The following is a 24,389-nucleotide window of genomic DNA, read 5'->3' as shown; positions in this document are numbered from 1 at the left end:
TATTGCCGCCAGCAAATCTAAACTAGAAGCTGCATTCAAAAAGCTGCTTTTATTACTAGTAGGCAAACATCACATTCATTTTTCCCAATTCCAGCTCTACCTACTTCAGTCATAGATTTTAAAAAAAAGTAATTAAAAAAAGTGTCTGCATGGTAGAATACAGAATCGCAACAAAATTCTCAATAATGTTGTGTGAAGCGATGTCCCATAGAAATAAATATATGAATTGAAAACACTCCAGTCAGGAATGAACACTGCCTTAATTCTTTCCAATTCTGGTTTCTCTACTTCTTTTTTAATTAGATTACCTACAGGTCTCTACTTATATTATGTTGAAACCTTGATAGTACGGAGATTGTGATTCAACGAGACTGCCTGAATCATCCTCAAACCATTCAAGGAAGAGAAAGAAAAAAAAAAGAACCCATAAAAAATAACTATAACATTTAGGAATTTGAGATTAAGGAAGGCACTACCTATAAACCTGGAAAAATTCTGATTCGTCCAAAAACATTCTTCTATTGTTCCTTAATTGATGTGTTTTGATATTGTCCTGTTCGACGATTTTCTCTAAAACAATGTCGATGTTGAATTAAGTAACATTTCTTAGCGTAAATAAAAAGTGTTTTTATGAAAAATCGCCAGTTAGTAAATCTGTACAACTATATCTCAAAATCATCGCTATTGCCAAGAAATATTTTAGAATAGAAAACAGATACAGTCACTCCAGGCCAAACTCGGACACCACAGTAAAGATACTAACACTATCAAAATTTTTACATAGCTAAATGAATTTTCAATAGTGTATTTATTACAATTATAAAAAATAATAATTATTATAAATTAATTCATTTTAAAAAAATTATGCACAATCCACATTCTGACAGATAAGATTTTGAAAACTAGTTAAATTTTAAATTAATTAATATTTTGTATGAGAGCCCTTGTTTTCTATCATACTCTTTCCAATTCATCCTTACTGGAAACGAAGTGTTCTCGATCTTTTTTCTTAAGGTATTCACATGAATTTTCAATGGGATTTATATCTTGGCTTTGGGGGGAGGGAGTGTCCATGACATGAGGATAATTATATAAGAACCTGGAACACACCCAATGAGCTTTATGTTTTGGATCATTATCCTGATAAAATTGCCAGTTGTTACAAAGAGAGTTTCTGCATACATTGTGGCAAATTTTTCTTTAAAATGTCGAGGTCTCTGATCAATAAAGTGCAGGGTTCTGGGCTGAAGCGACCCTCAGACTCTTACTGATCCGCCGCTATGCATCATAGTTTCTTTCAAATTTTGTGTGGGCAATTCTTTGTTCGATTTTCTTAAAATAGAAGGGAAAATACCGAAAAATGTTTAATTTTCTCTCATCAGTAAATACGTCATTTTTCAAATAAAAAAAATCCTTGTGTCCTCTCTCCTTGCGTAATTAAGTTCTTGTTTTTGCGAATTCGATTCTTAGATCCGATTCCGCTCATTTATCAAAGGTTTTTGTCTAAGTTTTTTTCCATTGAGCCTTAAGGAGCACATTTCTTATTGTGGATAGGTTGACTTTTTCTTCCCAATTCTTTTTTAACCGTAATAGTTAGTCTTGGTGCGAAATTCGCGGGATAAGCAGCTGTAGAGTTAAAAATGAATTAAATAAAGATTAAAACCAACAAACGAATTACTTTTTTTAAATGTTTAATTATAAGAAATAATAAGAATTTAATTTTGATTATAAGAATCCGTTGGAAAATTCTTACAGATCTCCATTTCTGGACTCCATTTTATGTGGTTAAAAACAAAAGATTTTTATTTCTTATATTCTTAATGAATTATGTTTCGGGTGATCTTTTTTTAATTATAAAAAACAATTACAAATCCGAGTTGCAATTTTTTTTTTTTATAAATTGTCTATAACTTGAAAACTTAAAATTTAAAGAATAAGACACTGTATTCTTGTTTTAAAACATCTCTAATAGAAAAAATTGTGCAAATCAATCATTATATGTTCTATATATATTTTATACTGATGATGCGTTTACATGTTTTTTTTTTCTGTTTACAGAGATGGGTTGGAGGAGTTGCGGTCAATAATATCGAATTTTTTCGGTAATTTCTCGCCAAATGTGGCAATCATGATACATTACTGAAGTTGAAATTAAAAGCGAGTATTTGATCGGTTGGCATGAAAGCGCATCCTTTTACCAGAGATATTACTTTAAAACAGCACGATAAACGAACTTTTCTTTTGACTTGATGCCTTTTAGCTAATGAAGAGCAATATTTAGCAAAATATTAATTATGCAATTTATTCATTTCTTTTACATTTTTACTTGCTTTTTTATTTAAACCGATTAAACAACGGGTATAAAATTTTACAGTGTTTTATAGAACACTCCCTAATAGCGGACATTATTATGAGTCTCCATGGCCCTTAATTGTTTAAAATAACTCATTGCGTGTTATCTACTACAGATAGCGGATAGTCCGAAGAGTGCACAACTATTTTAATTTCACAAAAACATTTAAAAGTTATTCGGAACATTTTTAAGTTGGAAACCTCAGATATTTGAACTTTTGAAGGACAAAGATGAGATTAGAAAGATATGGATGGTGAATTCTAATTAAAAATAGAAGAATTTGCAGTTTCATAAAACTGAAACAAGGGAAATTGACGAAGTGGTGATAAAAATGGATCTACTCAACAAGCGGCGGATGCTATGCACCGTAGCCCCGAGATTGAGAGGCTCCAAAATGATCAAGAACTAAAATAATATTCTGAACTATAATTGCGGAATGGAAAGGAGAGAAGAAGAAATTTAACTTTAAAAATCGTTGGGTTTGGAAATACACGAACATATTATTGTCTAATGCAAGTATACAACATATTACAAACCTAAGGCAATAATTTACCTCACCTATTAAGTAAGACTGCATATAGTGTTTGAAAATTCATACTATAAAATATTTAATACTGTTAGATCTTATCATATCCATGATAAGAACATATTCTTCTGGCTGTCAAAAAAGAAAATTAGCAGAAAAGAAGGGGGGGGGGGGGTAAGCCCGCTAAACAAGTAGATATGTTTTCTTGACTATAAAGTTTTTCTGGCATTGAAATTGCTTCGACTTCAGAAATTACGATTCAACTGGAGAGAAAAGATCCGCACAAACACAATCTTGTAAAGAAAATGCAGAAACTGAAATGCGTCAAAAAAAAAAAAAAAAAAAAAAAGTGTATTTATACGAATGTGATCGAATCAGAAAACAACGATGAAAATGACGATGACATATTTCATCAAATGAATGCAAATAATCCATATTTATGGTCAAGTACAATTAAAACGAATAATTTTAGAATGTTGTGTTAAAACCGGAAGATGTTTTGCAAAGAATCCTGAAGATAGATCATTTCCCACTACGTATTATTAAAAAAAAATGCCAGATGGTGAAACTTCATTAAAAAACGCAAGACTCTGTATGTTGTTTTTATTGTATACTGTTTTCGAAAAGATGTGGAAATGAACAATCTGCACGATTTATTAGGGATTATAATAACTATAGATAGCTGTCAAATGTAATTCAAGATCATGAGCGTCCTATTGGCCCTTAAATTCGTTTATTGTTTGGAAAGAATTACTAAAACGACTAAATTTATGTTCGACTATTGATAAAAGGAATCAAGTTACTATAAAAAAATGCAATTGATTCTAATTATAGCATGCAATACTTTTCCACTTCGAGGAACTCAAGAAATAATATGTACCCCTAATAATGGAAATTTTTATTTATTTAATCGAATTATTAAGTAAATACTATTCTCTGTCAATGGATCAAATAAACAGAATAAAAAATGCAAAAAATAAAATTGTGCATCATTTAATACATAGCTCACAAAAACAAATTATTTCTGCGTTAGGAAATGAATTAATAAAATTAAAGACGGTATAAACGCATCCACGTACTATAGTATTTAAATGTACTCTTGATATTTCCTATATAAGGAGCAAATTTCGGTCATTATTATTTATACAAATTTTGAAGAAAAAAATTAACTATAAATGAGTCATTTACAGAGCGTTTATAGAAATAACTGATGTGACTGGAGAAGGACTATAAAAAATTCTATTGAAAAGATGAAGTAAACTTGATTTAGCTATCATGAATTGTAGAGACCAGGCATACGACAACGGTAACAACATGAAAGGAAAATATAAGGTGTACAATCTAGAATAATTGATCTGAACCCTCGTGCAATTTATGTGCTTCCCAATTACATTCTTTTAATTTAATAATTTGTGATGCAATTTCCAGAAAATCATATTGCAATTTTTTTTGAATATTTCAAAGTTTATATTACTTATTTTCTGCTACTACAAAGAGCGGGGAAATTCTACAGAAACATTACTCTTAAACCACTATGTCACACTCGTTGGGAAGCCAAAACAGATTCGCTATAAAAGTGTATATACAGTTTGAACAAATTTGTAATATCCTAAAAGAATTTGTTGATGCCAATACCGCTCCCGAAGCTGTAACTTATTTGAATTTAAATCTACTGAAATGAAATAGAATAATTATTTTAAATTTATAATTTTGTCCTGTAGATAGCGACGACTCATCATAAATGCATTATTGATTTTGTTTATTTATTTATTTTATATTCCGTTTATTAATTTAAAAACAGCTTGCCAAAAGCGCCCTCAACTGAAACGAAGTAATTTGTTTGAAATTTCTAATTTTGTCCTGTACATGGCTACACATAACCATAAATGCGTTATTAATTTTATTCTTAATGTTATTTAGTTTATTAGTTTAAAAAAGCTTTTGAAAAAAATCCTCTTCAGAAACGAAATGAAATAATTTTTAGAATTTTTTTCCTGTAGAGAATAATGCGTATATCTAACCATAAATGCGTTTTTGATTTCATTCTTTATGTTATTTCGTATATTAATTTTTAAAAAAGCTTGCGAAAAGCGCCCTCTACTGAAAAAAATTAAGAAAATTATTTTCAATTTATAATTTTGTCCTGTAGAGGGCGAGAACTAACCATAATTTAGTAGGAAATATAGTGGAAAGGAAGTAGCACAAAAAAGTAGAAGAATTTATGTGAATAACCTACCACATTCTTTTAAGTTATTAATTTATGATGCCACTTCCAGCAGTATTTTTTTTTTTGTATATTGTAACGTTTATATTACTTATTTTCTGCATCTACAAAAAGATGGGAAATTCTACAAAATCTTTTTAACATTACTCTTAAACCATTATGCGACACTCATTAGGAAGCCAAAATAGATACGGTTAAAGCAGTGTATATACAGTTCGAACAAATTTGTAATGCGTTAGAAGAATTTATTGATGCAAATAATAAAATACCGCGGTATTCAAAGCTAAAAGTCTATAGGATGTTTAATAGTATGATTTATAATATTGTCCAAAATTAGCCCTATCAATAAACTACTTCAAATAAAAACTATTGTTCTCGACTGCACTTTTAATTTAGTCAATAAAATTAAAACTAATATCCAAAATTTAAGAACAAATTTAACACATTTTTAAACGAAGCAAAGGCGATTGCATGTAATTTGAATTTTTCAGAACATTTTCATGAAAAAGAATTCGAAAAAAAGAAAAATTATATTTCTAAACAGCGGAAGATGAAATTATAAAAAAGCCGGTTGAGGAATTTAGATGTTATTTCTTAACTCTGTAACTGATACTGTTATTGTACAGATAAAAGATAAATTTAAAAGTATTTCAAATGAGTCACTGTTATAAAAACTTTAGGAAGACATGAATTTGAAAAATGTTCCCAAAACTTTGTAACGTTTTATAATAACGATGTAGATGAAAATCCAATCAAGTAATTGCTTAGCTACGGAATTTGAATTTGAATGAAAGGAATGTAAATAATGTTCTACGCATATTGCGGCATATATTAATTCATAATTATGATGATTTATTTTTAAGTGTATTAAAACTTTTCTTTACATTACCAGTTACTAAAATAAATGCTGAGAGCTCTTTCAGCAAATAAAAATTAATAAAGAATGATCTTCGGTCAAGCAAGTGTGCATAACGCTTAAATGCACTTGCAGCGAAAAAGAAATTGAAAAGAATTGAAATAGTCAATAGCATCACGCATTGAATAAACATGCAGTAGTAATTTGTGTTCGTACTTGTATATTTTTGGACTTTGTAAAAAATATAGGGCCCCAATTGGCTTCTTGTACCCAGACATCTTCAAAGAGAAGGCCGTCTCTGCCCGTGCACAATGTGTAACTTCAGAAATTCAGGGGTAACTGGGCTCTCTTATATACAGTTTCTCAAGTCCTCAATCATTTTCCCCCCTCAATTACCCTGAATCAATTTTTGGAATGCAGCATCTCTTCATAGTTTTTACTTTCTCATATGCGTGATTTAGAAAAAGTAGAGTAATCGTCAAAAAAAAAAAAAAAAAAAAAAAAAAAAAAAAATCGAACTTAAGATTTTGAGAATTTCTGAGTTTTAGACTTCCCTGAGAACGCATTTGAAGAAAATGTCTGCCTATTTCTGTGTGACACAGATAACTCAAAAAACCTCTGAGCTAGATGGCTGGAATTTGGTATGGAGACTTTAGACCAAATTTGCAGATTTTTATCCAATTCAAAGTAAAATCTATTCAGAGGAAGCCGTCTGTCTGGTTTTTTGAATATGTTAACACGTTAATTATAAAACGAAGAGCGCTAAATAGTTACAATTTGGTACACAGATTTAGCATATATAGTGTAGGCACCTGTCAAATTTTTAGTCATATCCAGCAACAGGTTGAGTGTCTGAGGTCTTTAACGTGAGAAATATGTAAACGAGATAATTTTAAAAAAAAGCAATGACTTAAATATATCAAATTTGGTATGGCATTTTATGACTACAATTGTATTGCTTGCCAACGGATACTAAAACCCTTCGAACTTTTGCGTATGCATTAGGATGGGTTTCATTTGATAAAACAGGGGTGAGAGGAAAGGCGGAGATGTTTACATTTAAAAATAAAGTAAATTCCGCAAATGGCGCACATCCTTCCGTGTGTCACCTTCAGTGAGATAGAACGGCCGAAAAGTGGTCGCCGCAGAATACTGAAACGAACAGTATTTCTGAGAAAATTTTTTGTTTCAATCGATTGAGAAAAAACGCATATAAAGCACAAATTTGATTTTTAACGCACGCCAGGGATTAATCGCCAAAAACTATTCAAGTATTTCACGATAGATTCAGTCAGAATGCTAAATCTACGCTAAAGGTTAATATTTTAACCATTGTATGCCAATACCATGCAAGGCGTTCTTTGTCATAAAAAGTTTATTAGAAAGTGTACGAGTAAGTTTTGTGGAGACCAATACAGCTGGTTTTTTCCAACACAAAAAATGGAATCGACAGAAATTAATGTTGTTTATAATAATCGAAATTCCTTAATTGTTATATTGGACGGAAGGAAATTAAACGAAATGAGGGCATTTCTTTAAAACTATTTTAGTTATTTTTATTGCAATTATATAACATTTAATATTATAGTTTAAACTGAATAATTTCTGGAGTGGTAAGAAAAATATCTTCTTTTCATAAACAACACCAACTTAGCTTAACATTTTTACTGTAATTAGTGATTTGACTGCCATTTGGAAGAGAAGAAAATCAAATGGAAGTGGGACAAACTTAAAACTATTTTTAAAAATGCAAAACAAGAATGGAATGCCCCTATAGTTCGTTACTTCATTTTACAGAAATAATATTCACAGGGTGAAATCGATTAAGATAAAAAATGAAATCATAAATTTTGAATTTGAAAACGAAACAAATTAAGGAAATATTAAATATTGAATTGGGGGTATCTGGAAAAGGAATAAGAAAACAATTTCGGTGCATTAATGATAGTTATAACAGTTGATTGAGACTTTGAAAATTTTAATAATGAGAATCAACTTGAAAATATAATCTATAAAATTTCAGATAAATGTTCGATCATTTTAGCTAAAAATCTTAAAACTTGCTGTTAATATAATTGAATAATAGTTGGGTGGCATTGTAATCACATGAGAATCAAGATCAATCTTAATGATGTTAGAATTACTGAATGTAAAAAGAAAAATCTAAAGGAAAATAAAATTAAATTCATGATTAAATCGTATTTGGTTAAAAGTAACAAGGAATAAAGAGGGGCTTGTAGAGTCGATCGGTTTACAATAAAAAAAATTGGTGGTGTGTTGTGTCAAATATTTTAATTCAAAGCTCAAATTAAGAATAATTTAAAATGTTATGAATTTATGACAAGATATACTGTCTAATTTTATGAAAAGCGAAGTTCTTAACAAAATTTTTCCATAAATTGACTTAAAGAGAATATAGGGTGACTTTTACTTCTACCAAATTTTTATAGTACATGATATTTTGAAAACCTGGCAGAAGGGATTCTTTAGCAAGAACTACAAATTAAATAGGGTCCGTTGAAATCAGCGCTGTTTCTCTCAAATTACCAAAAAAATTCCAGACAGCTCATCAAAAATTCTTAGCTCTGACATTTTACTGTGTTTGGCTGTTTCTTCACATTCTATCTTTGTTATGCTTATTCATCTTAAAATATTTTATTTGTTCATTTTTATTTTTATATAGTTATATTTATTTTATTTTTACCTTAATAATTAATTTAAATTGAGTTTTCTTAATTAAATATTTTTTAATTAAAAGAAGATTAGGGTTTTTTCTTTTTTATTAGTTTTTAGTTTAATTAGTTTAGCTTAAGACTTAGCACTTTTAATTTCCCAAAGATGTATCTAAATTAGCCGAAATATTTTCAAAATATCATAAACTTCCGTTTGATGTTTGAAATATCCATTACATGATATGCATATTTCATGTTCTATATTTTTTTGTGAATCTTGTCTTCAAATTTTCATATGCTGTATAAACTCTTTACTTAGAAAGTGAAACCAAACAGATGGAAATGAATAAATGATATCAAAATATGGCTTTAAAATGAAACATTGTGCCTTGAAAGTAAATCAAATGACCAGTGGCGGATTTTAACAACATGAGGCCACAGGCGCTAAATTATTTTGAGGAACCCTTCTAGGTAAATTATATTTATAACAAGAAATTAATATGAATTAAATTTATTTAAGCTTTTAATTTTAACTTTTAGCGATTACTTTTTAGCAATTTCTACATTATACGTATATATCAAACATGGAAATTTTACGAGTCAAGTTCACGCACATGCGCAGAATTCATTCATATTCTTAGCATTGTGCTTTTAGACCAGATTGACACCGTATTTAAAATTTTACGGAACAGTCGTAATGAGAATCTTAGACCCTTCAGTAGCTATCGGGTTACGAAGCTTGGTGGCCGAATCGGCAGAGTGTGGAACTTAGTTTTGCTGGTCTTCAGTTCGAGGCTCGGAGCCGTCAAATGTTTTTATATATTTTTCATTTTTTAAAAATGTATTTTAGTCAGTTTCATCTTTCATTACTAGAGTTAAAATGAATTATTCCAAATTATATACGTCGAAAATAGAATTTAATTTCAAAATATTTCTATGTTTATTCGAAATTTTGCGAGTCAAGTTCACGCACATGCGGAAAATTCATTCGTATTCTTAGCATTGTGCTTTTAGACCAGATTGCCCCTCAGGGGCTCACCTACTATAGGTGAGTACTGGTGTCCCAATCCCGAGGTTCCCAGGGATCTTTACTCCCTTTCAGTTCGCTCTCCTCTACGCCTTCTGCTTTCTGCTGTGTCTTTCCTTCCCTCGACGGCAAGTGAGGGAGCTCACCATGAGAAGCTGTCGCCGCTCTGTTTGCTTCTTGCTTCTCATGGACAGCCAAAACCCCACGTGTTTGCCATGCGTGGCGACCCATTTGAAAGACGGGTGGTGCACTGTGGTCCCCGGTGCATCAATCGGCTGGTCGCTAACCACCTAAGTGGTTAGTTCGCTAGGGATCAAGCGAAGGGGTTACTCCTTGGGCTTGGCGTTAAGGGTGGTCACTGTCCCCGGGGGTAACTCCCAGCGTATAGGTACCGATTAGCAGTAGGGTGGATGCCGAGGCTGGGAATGACCAGAGCCGGTAATTGCCTTCCCATGTTGGGCTCCGTGGTGGGCGGTGCCGTTGGACCCGAATCACTTATCATATCGTATGGGCTCCTCCAAACGTGGTCCCTTCAGTGGGCGTCGCATTGTACCAATCAATTCAAATTTTGAGAACCATTTCGACAGTTTTTTTATAATCAAACGAGTTTCTGATAAAAATGAAACCTTTGAAACAGTATCACCATTTCTTGTCCACAAGGCCGTCACCGCAACAGTTAGTGAAGTAACATCAATTAAAAAGATGCGTTCTGGTGACTGGTTAGTAGAGGTCAACTCTCGAAAGCAAGCCCAGAACATACAAAAATTGAAAGCCCTTGCAACTATTCCAATCAGCGTCAGCCCCCATGCATCCTTAAATACCTCTAAAGGAGTAATCACTTGTGGGGAAATCTTGAATCTCTCTGTTGATTATATAACAAATGAGTTAAAATCACAAGGAGTTGTACATGTCCGCCGAATTACCATCAGGCGTGATGGAGAAATCATTGAAACCAAACACCACATCCTAACATTTAAATCTCCAAAAATACCAGAATATATCTATGCAGGTTACATCAAACTACCCGTAAGACCATATATCCCGAACCCACTCAGATGCTTCAAGTGCCAGCGCTTTGGCCATTCAAAGACAAACTGCCGTGGTGCACTCACTTGTGCCCGATGCGCAGAAAAAGGCCACGATAGCAGCAGTGTGCCGCAGCTGAAAAATGCGTGAACTGCGGTGGCGATCACATGTCCTACTCTCGATCCTGCTCGCGATGGCTGCTTGAAAAACAAATAATAACTCTCAAAATCAAAGAAAATTTATCCTATCCTGAAGCTAGGCGTAGGATTGTAGCTCAAACTCCTACTCCTGGCATAACATATGCTTCCGTTGCACAAAGGTCATTTTGTGCAAACTGTTCTTGCACAAGCTGTGCTAAAAACAACACGACACCCAAGCAACTCAAAAAAGTTTCCACTTCAGATACTGAAAACTCCATTAGTAGTACCCCTGAAACTCCTCCAGTTTTAAAAAAGAAATCAAAGAAAAAAGCTAAAAACTCGCTGACATTGAAACTTGCAAAACGCGGCCTTTCATTACAAGACGTTCCTCAAAAATTGAAAAAGTCAACATTAAAAAATTCCGTCGCTCTCGGGCTTGCGACGCAAGGTAATGTCCATAAGGACTTAACGTCCATATTCGGCATGCCAAATAGCCCTGATATTAAGTTACACCCTTCTGATGATGAGGATGACTTGCAGATGAGTTGCGAGTATGAAGCAACTCAAACAAATACTTCTAAAGCTTCTTCAAAACCGCTTTCTTAATGGGTACCTTCATTTCTTGGAATTGTCGCGGCCTTCGGTCCAAACTTCATGACATTAAGTCCATTTTCAATATTTTTCATCCTATTTGTTTCGGTGTTCAAGAAACCTTCTTGACACCCAACATTCCAATCAAATTACGCGGATATAGCTGTGTTCGAAAAGATGCAGACACTGGATCGCATGGTTCTGGTGGTGTCTGTATCTTCACATCTAATTTGTATCCGAGCACGCCTCTCAGTTTGCATACTCCTCTTCAGGCTGTGGCTGTACAAGTTCAAACACGAACACTGGTCACAGTCTGCAGTATTTATCTTCCGCCCAGTATTGTCATTTGTCAACGAGATCTTGTCAATTTAGTGGACCAACTTCCTTTGCCTTTCATTTTATTTGGCAATTTCAACGGACACAGTACTCTGTGGGGCTCGGAAAGTACCAATTCTCGTGGGCAGCAGATCGAACAGTTTATTGTTAACAACTGTCTCTGTCTGCTCAATAATGACGAGAAAACATACTTCCATGCGCCCACACGTAGCTTCCATTGTCTTGACCTGGCTATATGCTCTCCTGAATTGCTACCGTTGTTGAATTTGGCTGTTGGGGATGATCTGCACAATAGCGATCACTTTCCCTTAATAATCTCCCATGCTGATAGCGGCGGTGCGACTCTTTGTCCTCCGCGTTTTCTATTCCAGCGGGCAGACTGGAATACATTTTCCCAAACAGCAGTTATCAATGAGGCTATGGTCAGTAATGTAGACATTTCGAAAGCAGTACAAAATGTCATTGATTCGATAATGAATGCCGCTCACGCCACCATTCCTAAAACCACCCCACGGCTAAGAAAATTTCGTAGACCGTGGTGGAATGAAGCCTGTCGCGACAGTCATAAGAAACAAAGAAAATTCTGGAATCTTTTTAGAAGGTACCCTACGACTGAGAATTCTATCGCTTTTAAAAGAGCCAAAGCACTTGCCCGTCGCATTCGGCGTCGTAGCCAGAGGGAATCTTGGATAAACTTTGTTTCATCCATCACATCATCCACTTCCTGTAAACTTTTATGGAGAAAAGTAAAAGCCGCCAATGGGATCTATCACGAAACTTCTATCCCGGTTTTAAAAACCGGTAATATGATGTATTCGAACCCATTAGATGTTGCTAACCTTCTCGGCCAAGCGTTTGCACAAGTTTCCGCGATTGATTCTTACAGCCCTCAGTTTCTGGCAATTAAGAATCGAGCGGAACATTTGCCTCTGCGCTTCAAAGTTCGAAGAACCATTCCATATAACTGTGAATTCCGGATGCATGAATTGGAGATGGCTCTGTCTGAAGTCCATGATACCAGCCCTGGACCAGATGGAATCACGTATAACATGCTTCGCCATTTGAATACCATTTCCCTTTCCAATCTGTTACTCTTTTTTAACAGAATATGGACTGAGCAGAAATACCCTTCACAATGGCGAGAAGCTATTGTGATTCCTGTCTTAAAACCTGGCAAAGAACCATCTGTCCCTCTAAACTACAGACCGATTGCTCTTACAAACTGCCTTTGTAAGACCTTCGAGCGCATGGTCAATGCTCGTCTAATATTCGAGTTGGAAAAACAAGGCTGCATCTCCCCGTTGCAAAGTGGTTTCCGTAGAGGTCGTTCTACTTTTGACAACCTCATATTACTTGAAACTCAAATTCGCAACGCATTTGTTAGGAGGAACCACCTTGTTTCTATATTTTTCGACATAGAGAAAGCGTATGATCGTGCTTGGCGCTATGGTATACTTTCCACACTATTTAATTTAGGTTTTAGGGGTAACTTGCCCATATTTTTAGAAAACTTTTTAACACAACGTACTTTTCGTGTTCGAATTGGTAACTTTTATTCTAACCATTTTATTCAAGCTGAGGGAGTTCCGCAAGGAAGTGTCCTTAGTGTTACTCTTTTTATTGTGCATCTAAGCCAAATTTTAAATAAGTTGCCTTCATTTGTTCAGGGAACACTTTATGTTGATGATCTGCAGATCTCATGCCAAGGCAGTAACATGACGCTAATAGAGCGACAACTGCAAAACGCAGTAAATAAATTGGTAGCTTGGTGTGATAATAATGGTCACACTATTTCCCCAGAGAAGAGTAATTGCATTCACTTCTGTCGGAAAAGAAACATTCACCAGGATCCTTGTATTCGAATTAAAAATATTCCGATTCCTGTGGTGAACGAAGTACGGTTTTTGGGAGTGATTCTCGATCGGAAACTCACCTTCCTTCCCCATATATTATATTTGCGGAAGAAGTGTGAGAAATCATTGAATATTTTGAAAGTTCTCTCAAAAACATATTGGGGGGCCGATCGGACCTCCCTTCTCCGTATTTATCAGGCAATAATTCTCTCCCGGATAGATTATGGATGTATGTTGTATGGTTCCGCCCGCTCATCTGTTTTGAGGCGACTGGATACTGTCCATCATTCTGCATTGCGCATTTGCTCTGGTGCGTTTCGTACGTCTCCAGTTGAAAGCTTATATGTTATGTGTCACCAACTACCACTTTGTTTAAGACGAAAGAAAGTGTCTGCCTTATTTTATTTCCGTACTAAATCTGTTCTCAAACATCCCCTAAGCGATAATTCCTTGCCAGTCGGTCTCCGTCGACTATATAATGCCCGTCCCTCTCACATTCTTCCATTTTGTGAGAGAGCCAGATTGCTCCTGCATGACTTGGAGCTTAATACTGTTCGCGTTAAAGCTGTTGACTTTCTTAGTTTCCCTCCTTGGGATATCCCACAATTTTCATACTTGAATCCTTTCACAGGATTCGACCCCTCAGGGGCTCACCTACTATAGGTGAGTACGGGTGTCCCAATCCCGAGGTACCCAGGGATCTTTACTCCCTTCATTTTCAAACTCCCCTACGCCTTCTGCTTTCTGCTGTGTTTTTCCTTCCCTCGACGGCAAGCGAGGGAGCTCTCCATGAGAAGCTGTCGCCGCTCTGTTTGCTTCTTGCTTCTCATGGACAGCCAAAACCCCACGTGTTGGCCGTGCGTGGCAACCCACTAGAAAGACGGGTGGTGCACTGTGGTCCCCTATGCATCAATCGGCTGGTAGCTAGTCACCTGAGTGGCTAGTCTGCTAGGGATCAAGCGAAGGGGTTACTCCTTGGGCTTGGCGTTAAGGGTGGTCACTGTCCCCGGGGGTAACTCCGAGCGTATAGGTTCCAGCTAGCATCAAGGTAAGCGCCGAGGCTTTGAATGGCCAGAGCCGGTGGCTGCCTTCCCTTGTTGGGCTCCGTGGTGGGCGGTGCCGTCGGACCCGAATCTTTTCTGATATCGTACGGGCTCCTCCAAACGTGGTCCCTTCAGTGGGCGTAAAGTGTACCATATTACCACTAATATTCATTATTTTGATAAGTTTTTTGTAATCAAGCGCCTATCGGATAATAAAGAGACCTTTTCTTCTGTTTCACCGTTTCTTGTGCAGAAAGCAATATCAGCTACAGTTGGTGATGTCCTATCTATTCGGAAAATGCGATCTGGTGATCTGCTAGTGGAAATAAACACCAAAAAACAAGCACAACAGATTATCAAACTCAAAGCTCTTGCAGATATTCCGGTTTCCGTGAATTCACATACATCTCTAAATTTCTCCAAAGGTGTTATTACCTGCGGATAACTATTCAATGTGTCTTTAGAAGAAATATCCCATGAATTGTAACCACAAGGAGTGACGCAAGTTCGCCAGATTACAATTCGGCGAGAAGGTCAAATATTCCCAACTAAACACTATATACTTACATTTCACAGTCCTAATATACCAGAATATATATATGCGGGCTATATAAAGTTACCAGTTCGACCGTACATTCCGAATCCATTAAGATGTTATCAGTGCCAGCGATATGGTCATTCCAAAGTAAATTGTCGCGGGACACTAACTTGTGCCCGTTGTGCTGAAAAAGGGCATGACTGTCAGCAGTGCACCGCAAAAGAAAAGTGCGTGAACTGCGGTGGTGATCACCCTTCATATGCTCGATCTTGCCCACGCTGGAACTTGGAAAAACAAGTGACATCATTAAAAATAAAAGAAAATTTATCATACCCCGAAGCCAGGCGTAGGGTCCAAACTCAAACTCCTACTCCTGGTGTAAGTTATGCTTCCGTTGTCCAAAAATCGTTTTGCATTAATTGTTCCTGTGAGAACTGTATGAAGCAGACTACAAAGACAAAACCTCCTGCAAAAACTTCTGAATCTGATTCTGAGAATTCTGTTAAAAGCCTTCCAGAATCTCCTAAACCTGACCTGTCAACATCGAAAAAAATTCGGAAAAAAAAACCTCAGTCCTCACTGACATTAAAACTCGCAAAACGTGGTCTTTCACATAAAGACCTTTCCTCGAAACTGCAAAAGTCTACTTCACGGAATTCAGTTGCTTTGGGGTTGGCGAAAGATGGTATAGCCCATAAGGACTTAACGTCCATTTTTGGGGGCAAACCAACCATTCCCGATTTTAAGCTCCATCCATCGGAGGATGAAGATGCACTTGATATGAGTTGCGAAGATCAGGCAACTCCAATAAATGGCCATTCTCTCTCCTTTTCCAAACCTCGCTCGTAATGGGTACCTTCTTTTCATGGAATTGTCGCGGCATACGTTCCAAACTTTCAGACATCAAGACAATTTTAAACAAATTTCATCCAATTTGTTTAGGTATTCAAGAAACCTTCTTAACACCCAGTATTCCAATAAAATTGCGCGGTTATAATTGTACCAGGAAAGATACAGACACAGGATCTCGGAGTTCTGGTGGTGTCTGTCTCTTAACCTCAAATTTATATCCAAGCACACCTCTTACTTTGCATACACCTCTACAGGCTGTGGCAGTGCAAGTTCGCACACGAACATTAGTCACAGTCTGTAGTATATATTTACCGCCTCATGATGTCATTAATCAACAACATCTTGACAATTTAGTGGACCAGCTTCCTAGACCACTTATTATACTAGGCGATTTCAACGGGCATAGTGTTTGGTGGGGTTCAGAAAGTACTAATTCTCGTGGGCGACAGATCGAGCAATTTATTTCTAATAACTGTCTCTGTCTCCTTAATAATGACGAGAAGACTTACTTTCATGAACCCACACGCAGCTTCCATAGTGTTGATTTGGCCATATGTTCTCCTGAGCTCATGCCATTGCTGAATTTTGCTGTAAGCAAAGACCTTTACAATAGTGATCACTTCCCCATTATGGTCTCGCATGCTGATAGCGGCGGTGCGACTCCTTGTCCTCCGCGTTTTCTATTCCAGCGAGCAGACTGGGATGCTTTCTCTCATTTGGCAGAAATCACTGAGATCATGGTCAATACTAACGATATCACGGACGCTGTGCAGCAAGTCGTTGACAGCATAATAAGTGCCGCAAATGCCACCATTCCAAAGACCTCCCCACGTCTGAGAAAATTTCGCAGACCGTGGTGGAATGAAGCTTGCCGCGATAGTTATAAGAATCAGAAAAAACGCTGGAATATTTTTAGAAGGTACCCTACGATAGAAAATCTTGTGGCTTTTAAGAAAGCCAAAGCCTTAGCTCGACGCATTCGCAGACGTAGTCAGAGGGAATCTTGGATCAAGTTTGTGTCTTCGATCACATCCTCAACTTCCACCAAACTGTTGTGGAAAAAGGTAAAAGCTGCAAATGGGATTTATAGTGAAACTTCCATTCCTGTTTTAAAAACAGGAAACTTAGTGCATTCCTCCCCATTAGAAGTAGCTAATATTCTCGGTCATGCTTTCGCACAAGTTTCTGCAATTGATTCCTATAGTTCTGAATTTCTGGAAATTAAGAATCTTGCGGAGCGACTGATTTTGCATTTTAATGACCGAAATACTTTAACATACAACTCTGAATTCAGGATGTTTGAATTGAAAACGGCTTTGTCTCAAGCCGGAGACACAAGCCCGGGGCCATATGGAATAACTTATAGCATGCTTCGCCATTTAAATGAAACCTCCTTATCTAATTTGTTGTTACTTTTTAACAGAATTTGGACTGAACATAAATACCCTAAACAATGGAGCGAAGCTACTGTAATTCCAATTCTAAAACCTGGGAAAGATCCATTAAACCCTCTGAACTATAGACCTATTGCCCTTACCAACTGTGTTTGCAAGACCTTTGAACGCATGGTCAATGCTCGTCTAATCTTCGAATTGGAGAAACAAGGATGCATACCCCAGTTTCAGAGTGGTTTCCGTGGAGGCAGATCAACTTCTGATAATCTCATTCTATTGGAAACCCAAATTCGGAACGCATTTGTCAGGAGGAACCACCTTGTCTCCATTTTCTTTGATATTGAGAAAGCATATGACCGTGCGTGGCGCTATGGCATACTTTCTACACTTTTTAAATTTGGTTTTAGAGGAAACATGCCTATATTTTTACAGAACTTTTTATCTCATCGTATATTTCGAGTTCGTATTGGTAGTTTTTATTCAAATCATTTTATACAAGCTGAGGGTGTTCCACAAGGAAGTGTCCTCAGCGTCACACTTTTTATTGTGCATCTTAGTAAAATTTTAAATTATTTGCCTTCATTTGTTCAAGCCAGTCTCTATGTTGATGATCTGCAGATCTCATGCGAAGGTAGTAACATGAATTTAATCGAACAACAATTACAAAATGCAGTCAATAAAGTGGTTACTTGGTGTAATAAAAATGGTCACGCTATTTCTCCTGAGAAGAGTCAATGTGTTCACTTCTGTAAGAAGAGAAATATGCATTTAGATCCTGTTGTAAAGATACGTGATACACCAATTCCAGTTGTGACTGAAGTAAGATTTTTGGGAGTGACGTTCGATCGTAAACTCACTTTCCTTCCACATATATTAAACTTGAGGAAGAGATGCGAAAAAAATTGAATATCTTAAAAGTTCTCTCCAAAACATCCTGGGGAGCCGATCGAACCTCCCTACTTCGTATATATCAAGCAGTCATTCTTTCACGAATGGATTATGGCTGTGTGGTTTATGGGTCTGCCCGCCCTTCTGTTTTGAGACATCTTGATACTGTCCATCACTCTGCTCTCAGGATCTGCTCTGGTGCTTTCCGCACCTCTCCAGTTGAGAGTTTATATGTAATTTGCCACCAGTTGCCACTTTGTTTGCGGCGTCAAAAATTATCTACCTTGTTTTATTTCCGTGCACAATCTGTCCCAAACCATCCCATTCATTGCATGGGTTTTCCTGAAAACCTTCAAAGAATTTATGATGCCCGACCTTATCATATTCTTCCATTTTGTCGGAGAGTCAAAAATTCCCTGCACGACTCGGATCTTAATAACGTTGCTATTAAATTTCTTGATTTTTATTCTTTTCCTCCTTGGGATATTCCCAATTTTTCCTTTTTGAACCCTTTCTTGGGGTTTGATAAATTTTCAACTAATCCTGTTATTTTCCAACAAATTGTTCATCAGCACCGCTGTCAGTATTCTTCTTTTACCCCAGTGTTTACAGATGGCTCAAAATCAGATGGATATGTTGGTTGTGCCATTGTAACTCCATCTAATACACTCAGCTATCGGCTAAACAACGTTTATTCTGTTTTTACTGCTGAGTTGGTTGCAATATCTCACGCACTACAGGAAATTTCACTCTCTACTCAGCGTAGTGTTATCATATATACTGACAGTATGAGTGCTTTGGAAACACTTTCTCATTTCCGCAACCATATGCATCCAGTCGCTTTTGAAATTTTGTTTAACCTGCGGATACTGAAAAGCAGGGGCTTTAATATTCTTCTCTGATGGGTTCCGAGTCACTTGGGTATTTCGGGCAATGAAAAAGCTGATGTTGCAGCTAAATCTGCATCAACATCTCTGTCTCTGGCCCTCCCATATTGTGACGTCAAAAAGTTATTTATTTATCAACTCTTTAAAACTTGGCAAAAATCATGGGATCTGCAGATCCAGAACAAACTACATTTAATAAAACCCACGATTGGTTTGTAGCCTGTTTTACCTATACGAGAGAATGATGGTAAATTGACTCGCCTCCGTATAGGACATACTCGCTATACTCATCGTCACCTCATCGTCGGTGAAAGGGTGCCAATGTGTACCACTTGTAATATTGCTTTTAGTATTAAACATATCTTAATCGAATGTCCCAATTTTAATGTTCATCGTCGTAATATTTTCTACTCGTCTTCTGTTAAATTACAGGACCTGGTGGGTGAAACACACAACCCAAATATTTTCAAGTTTCTAAAAACCATTGGCTTTTATTCTTGTATTTAGTAATTTTGACTTTTGTTCATGTTCCACCTTTTACTTTGCTTCATTGTAACACTTTCATCACATCAGTATTTTATTTAAATCATTAACATAATTGCACAGTAATTTCCTGCATTTTTATGCTGATCATTTTCGCTTTTATATTTTTTAATGTGTTTGGTTTTATTGTTGGCCTTTTTTCTTACCATTTGCTTGGCGCAGCATGGCCAAATATGGCTCTTGCGCCAATAAACCGTACAAACCAACCAACCAACCAACCTTCACAGGATTCGACAAATCATTAACTGCTCCTTTTGTTTTCCAACAGCTATTTTTATATCATCGCTATCGGTATTCCTCCTTTGTGCCAATTTTCACGGATGGCTCAAAATCGGATGGTTATGCTGGTTGCGGCATCATACTTCCATCTGATACACTTAGCCACCGTCTGCATAATTGCTGCTCAGTTTTTACTGCCGAGTTGGTAGCAATTTTCTGCGCTCTTCAGAAAATTTCATCCTCTACTCAGCGTAAATTTATTATTTACACCGATAGCATGAGTGCTCTGGATACACTATCGCATTACCACAATCGGATGCATCCGATTGCCATTAAAATTTTATTCACCTTGCGACTTTTAAAAAATGATGGATTAAATATTATTTTCTGTTGGGTACCGAGTCATGTCGGCATCTTGGGGAATGAGAAGGCGGACTTGGCCGCAAAATCTGCAACGAACTTTATAAGCATGGGAATTCCCTTCTGCGACATTAAAAGGTCCATCTATCACCACATCTGTTCAAACTGGCAAATGTCATGGGATCTGCAGATCCAAAATAAACTACATTTTATAAAAACGGACGTTGTTTCTTGGCCTGTTCATCCTATACGTGAGATGGATGTTAAATTGACTCGTCTCCGTATAGGGCATACGCGCTTCACCCACAAACATCTCATTTTCAGGGAAAATGCGCCTATGTGCAACAGCTGCCATGTTAATTTTACTGTTCACCATATCTTAATTGAATGTCCTGCTTTTAATTCGTATCGTGCTCGTTTTTTTTAACTCGTCTTCAACATTACAAGACTTGGTGGGTGAAAAATACCACACAAATATTTTTAAATTCTTACGAGCTATTGGCATTTTTACTTGTATATAATTTTTCTATTATTCTATTTGTGTTGAACATTTTTGTGTTCTTGTTCGTTCTTCTTTGTTTCACATTTTCATGTTTTTAAATGTTCAGATACCAAGATAACTTTTTAAATTATGCAATTTTATCTTTGCACAATTTTAAAACACTCATTTGTTGGTTCAGTATATCTTTTATAATTTTAAAATTTGATTGGCGCAGTATCGCCAAATGTGGCTTTTGCGCCAATAAACCTCACAAACCAACCAACCAACCAATCAGAAGCTCTCGGGTTGCGAAGCTTGTTGGCTGGAGCGGCCGAGTGTGCCATATAGTTTTGCAGGTCTTCAGTTCGAGGCTCGAAGCCGACAAATATTTTTATATATTTTTCGTCTTCTTTTTTTAAAATTTATTTTAGTCAGTTTCATCTTTCATTACTAGAGTTAAAATGAATAATTCCAAATCATATACGTCAAAAATAGAATTTAATTTCAAAATATTTCTATATTTATTCGAAATTTTACGAGTCACGTTCAATCACATGCGCAGAATTCATTCGTATTCTTAGCATTGTGCTTTTAGACCAGATTGACACAATATTTAATATTTTACTGGACAGTCGTAATGAGAATCTTAGACACTTCAGAAGCTCTCGGGTTACGAAGCTAGGTGGCTGGATCGGCAGAGTGGGGAACTTATTTTTGCAGTTCTTCAGTTCGAGGCTCGAAGCCGACAAATATTTTTATATATTTTTCTTCTTTTTTTTAAAATTTATTTTAGCCAGATTACTCCTTCATTCCTAGAGTTAAAATGAATAATTCCAAATCCTTTACGTCAAAAATAGAATTTAATTTCAAAATATTTCTAAATTGATTCAACATTTTACGAGTGAAGTTCACGCACATGCGGAGAATTCATTCGTATTCTTCGCATTGTGCTTTTAGACCAGATTCACACCGTATTTAAAATTTTACTGGACAGTCATAATGAGAATCTTAGACCCTTCAGAAGCTCTCGGTTTATTAAGCTTGGTGGCTGGATTGGCGAGTGTGGCATATAGTTTTGCAGGTCTTCAGTTCGAGGCTCGAAGCCGACAAATATTTTTATATATTTTTCTTCTTTTTTTTTAAATTTATTTTAGCCAGATTACTCCTTCATTCCTAGAGTTAAAATGAATAATTCCAAATCCTTTACGTCAAAAATAGAATTTAATTTCAAAATATTTCTAAATTGATTCAACATTTTACGAGTGAAGTTCACGCACATGCGGAGAATTCATTCGTATTCTTCGCATTGTGCTTTTAGACCAGATTCACACCGTATTTAAAATTTTACTGGACAGTCATAATGAGAATCTTTGACCCTTCAGAAGCTCTCGGTTTATTAAGCTTGGTGGCTGGATCGGCGAGTGTGGCATATAGTTTTGCAGGTCTTCAGTTCGAGGCTCGAAGCCGACACATATTTTTATATATTTTTCTTCTTTTTTTAAAAATTTATTTTAGCCAGATTTCTTCTTCATTGATAGAGTTAACATGAATAATTCCAAATCCTATACGTCAAAAATAGAATTTAATTTCAAAATATATCTATATTTATTCGAAATTTTACGAGTCAAGTTCACGCACATGCGCCGAATTCATTCGTATTCTTAGCATTGTGCTTTAAGACCAGATTGACACCGTATTTAAAATTTTACTGGACAGTCGTAATGAGAATCTTAGACTCTTCAGAAGCGCTCGGGTTACGAAGATTGGTGGCTGGATCGGCGGAGTGTTGAACTTAGTTTTGGAGATCTTCAGTTCGAGGCTCGGAGCAGTCAAATGTTTTTATATATTTTTCATTTTTTAAAAATTTATTTTAGTCAGTTTCATCTTTCATTACTAGAGTTAAAATGAATTATTCCAAATCATATACGTCGAAAATAGAATTTTATTTCAAAATATTTCTATATTGATTCGAAATTTTACGAGTCACGTTCAATCACATGCGCAGGCAGAATTCATTCGTATTCTTAGCATTGTGCTTTTAGACCAGATTCACACCGTATTTAAAATTTTACTGGACAGTCGTAATGAGAATCTTAGGCACTTCAGAAGATCTCGGGTTACGAAGCTAGGTGGCTGGATCGGCCGAGTGGGGAACATAGTTTTGCAGGTCTTCAGTTCGGGGCTCGAAGCCGACAAATATTTTTATATATTTTTCGTCTTCTTTTTTTTAAAATTTATTTTAGCCAGATTGCTCCTTCATTCCTAGAGTTAAAATGAATAATTCCAAATCCTAAACGTCAAAAATAGAATTTAATTTAAAAATATTTCTATATTGAAACAAAATTTTACGAGTCAATTTCAAGCACATGCGCAGAAGTCATTCGTATACTTCGCATTGGGCTTTTAGACCAAATTAACACCGTATTTAAAATTTTACTGGACAGTGGTAAGAAGAATCTTAGACCATTCAGAAGCGCTCGGTTTACGAAGCTTGGTGGCTGGATCGGCCGATTGTGCCATATAGTTTTGCAGGTCTTCAGTTCGAGGCTCGGAGCCGACAAATGTTTTTATATATTTTTCATTTTTTAAAAATTTATTTTAGTCAGTTTCATCTTTTATTACTAGAGTTAAAATGAATTATTCCAAATCATATACGTCGAAAATAATTTCAAAATATTTCTATGTTTATTCGAAATTTTACGAGTCACGTTCAATCACATGCGCAGAATTCATTCGTATTCTTAGCATTGTGCTTTTAGACCAGATTCACACCGTTTTTAAAATTTTACTGGACAGTGTTAATGAGAATCTTAGACCCTTCAGAAGCTCTCGGGTTGCGAAGCTTGGTGGCTGGATCGGCCGAGTGTGCCATATATATTTGCAGGTCTTCAGTTCGAGGCTCGAAGCCGACAAATATTTTTATATATTTTTCTTCTTTTCTTTAAAATTTATTTTAGCCAGATTTCTCCTTCATTCCTAGAGTTAACATGAAGAATGCCAAATACTATACGTCAAAAATAGAATTTAATTTCAAAACATTTCTATATTTATTCGAAATTTTACGAGTCAAGTTCACGCACATGCGCAGAATTCATTCGTATTCTTAGCATTGCGCTTTTAGACCAGATTGACACAATATTTAAAATTTTACTTTACAGTCGTAATGAGAATCTTAGACACTTCAGAAGCGTTCGCGTTACGAAGCTAGGTGGCTGGATCGGCAGATTTTGGAACTTAGTTTTGCAGTTCTTCAGTTCGAGGCTCTAAGCCGACAAATTTTTTTATATATTATTCGTCTTCTTTTTTTAAAATTTATTTTAGTCAGTTTCATCTTTCATTACTAGAGTTAAAATGAATTATTCCAAATCATATACGTCAAAAATACAATTTAATTTCAAAATATTTCTATATTTATTCGAAATTTTTCGAGTCATGTTCGCGCACATGCGCAGAATTCATTCGTATTCTTAGCATTGTGCTTTTAGCCCAGATTGACACCGTATTTAAAATTTTACTGGACAGTCGTAATGAAAATCTTAGACACTTCAGAAGCTCTCGGTTTATGAAGCATGGTGGCTGG

Source organism: Argiope bruennichi, chromosome 3, assembly GCF_947563725.1.
Source record: "Argiope bruennichi chromosome 3, qqArgBrue1.1, whole genome shotgun sequence".
Lineage (NCBI taxonomy): Eukaryota > Metazoa > Arthropoda > Arachnida > Araneae > Araneidae > Argiope > Argiope bruennichi.
Note: the sequence above shows the minus strand (reverse complement) of the source record.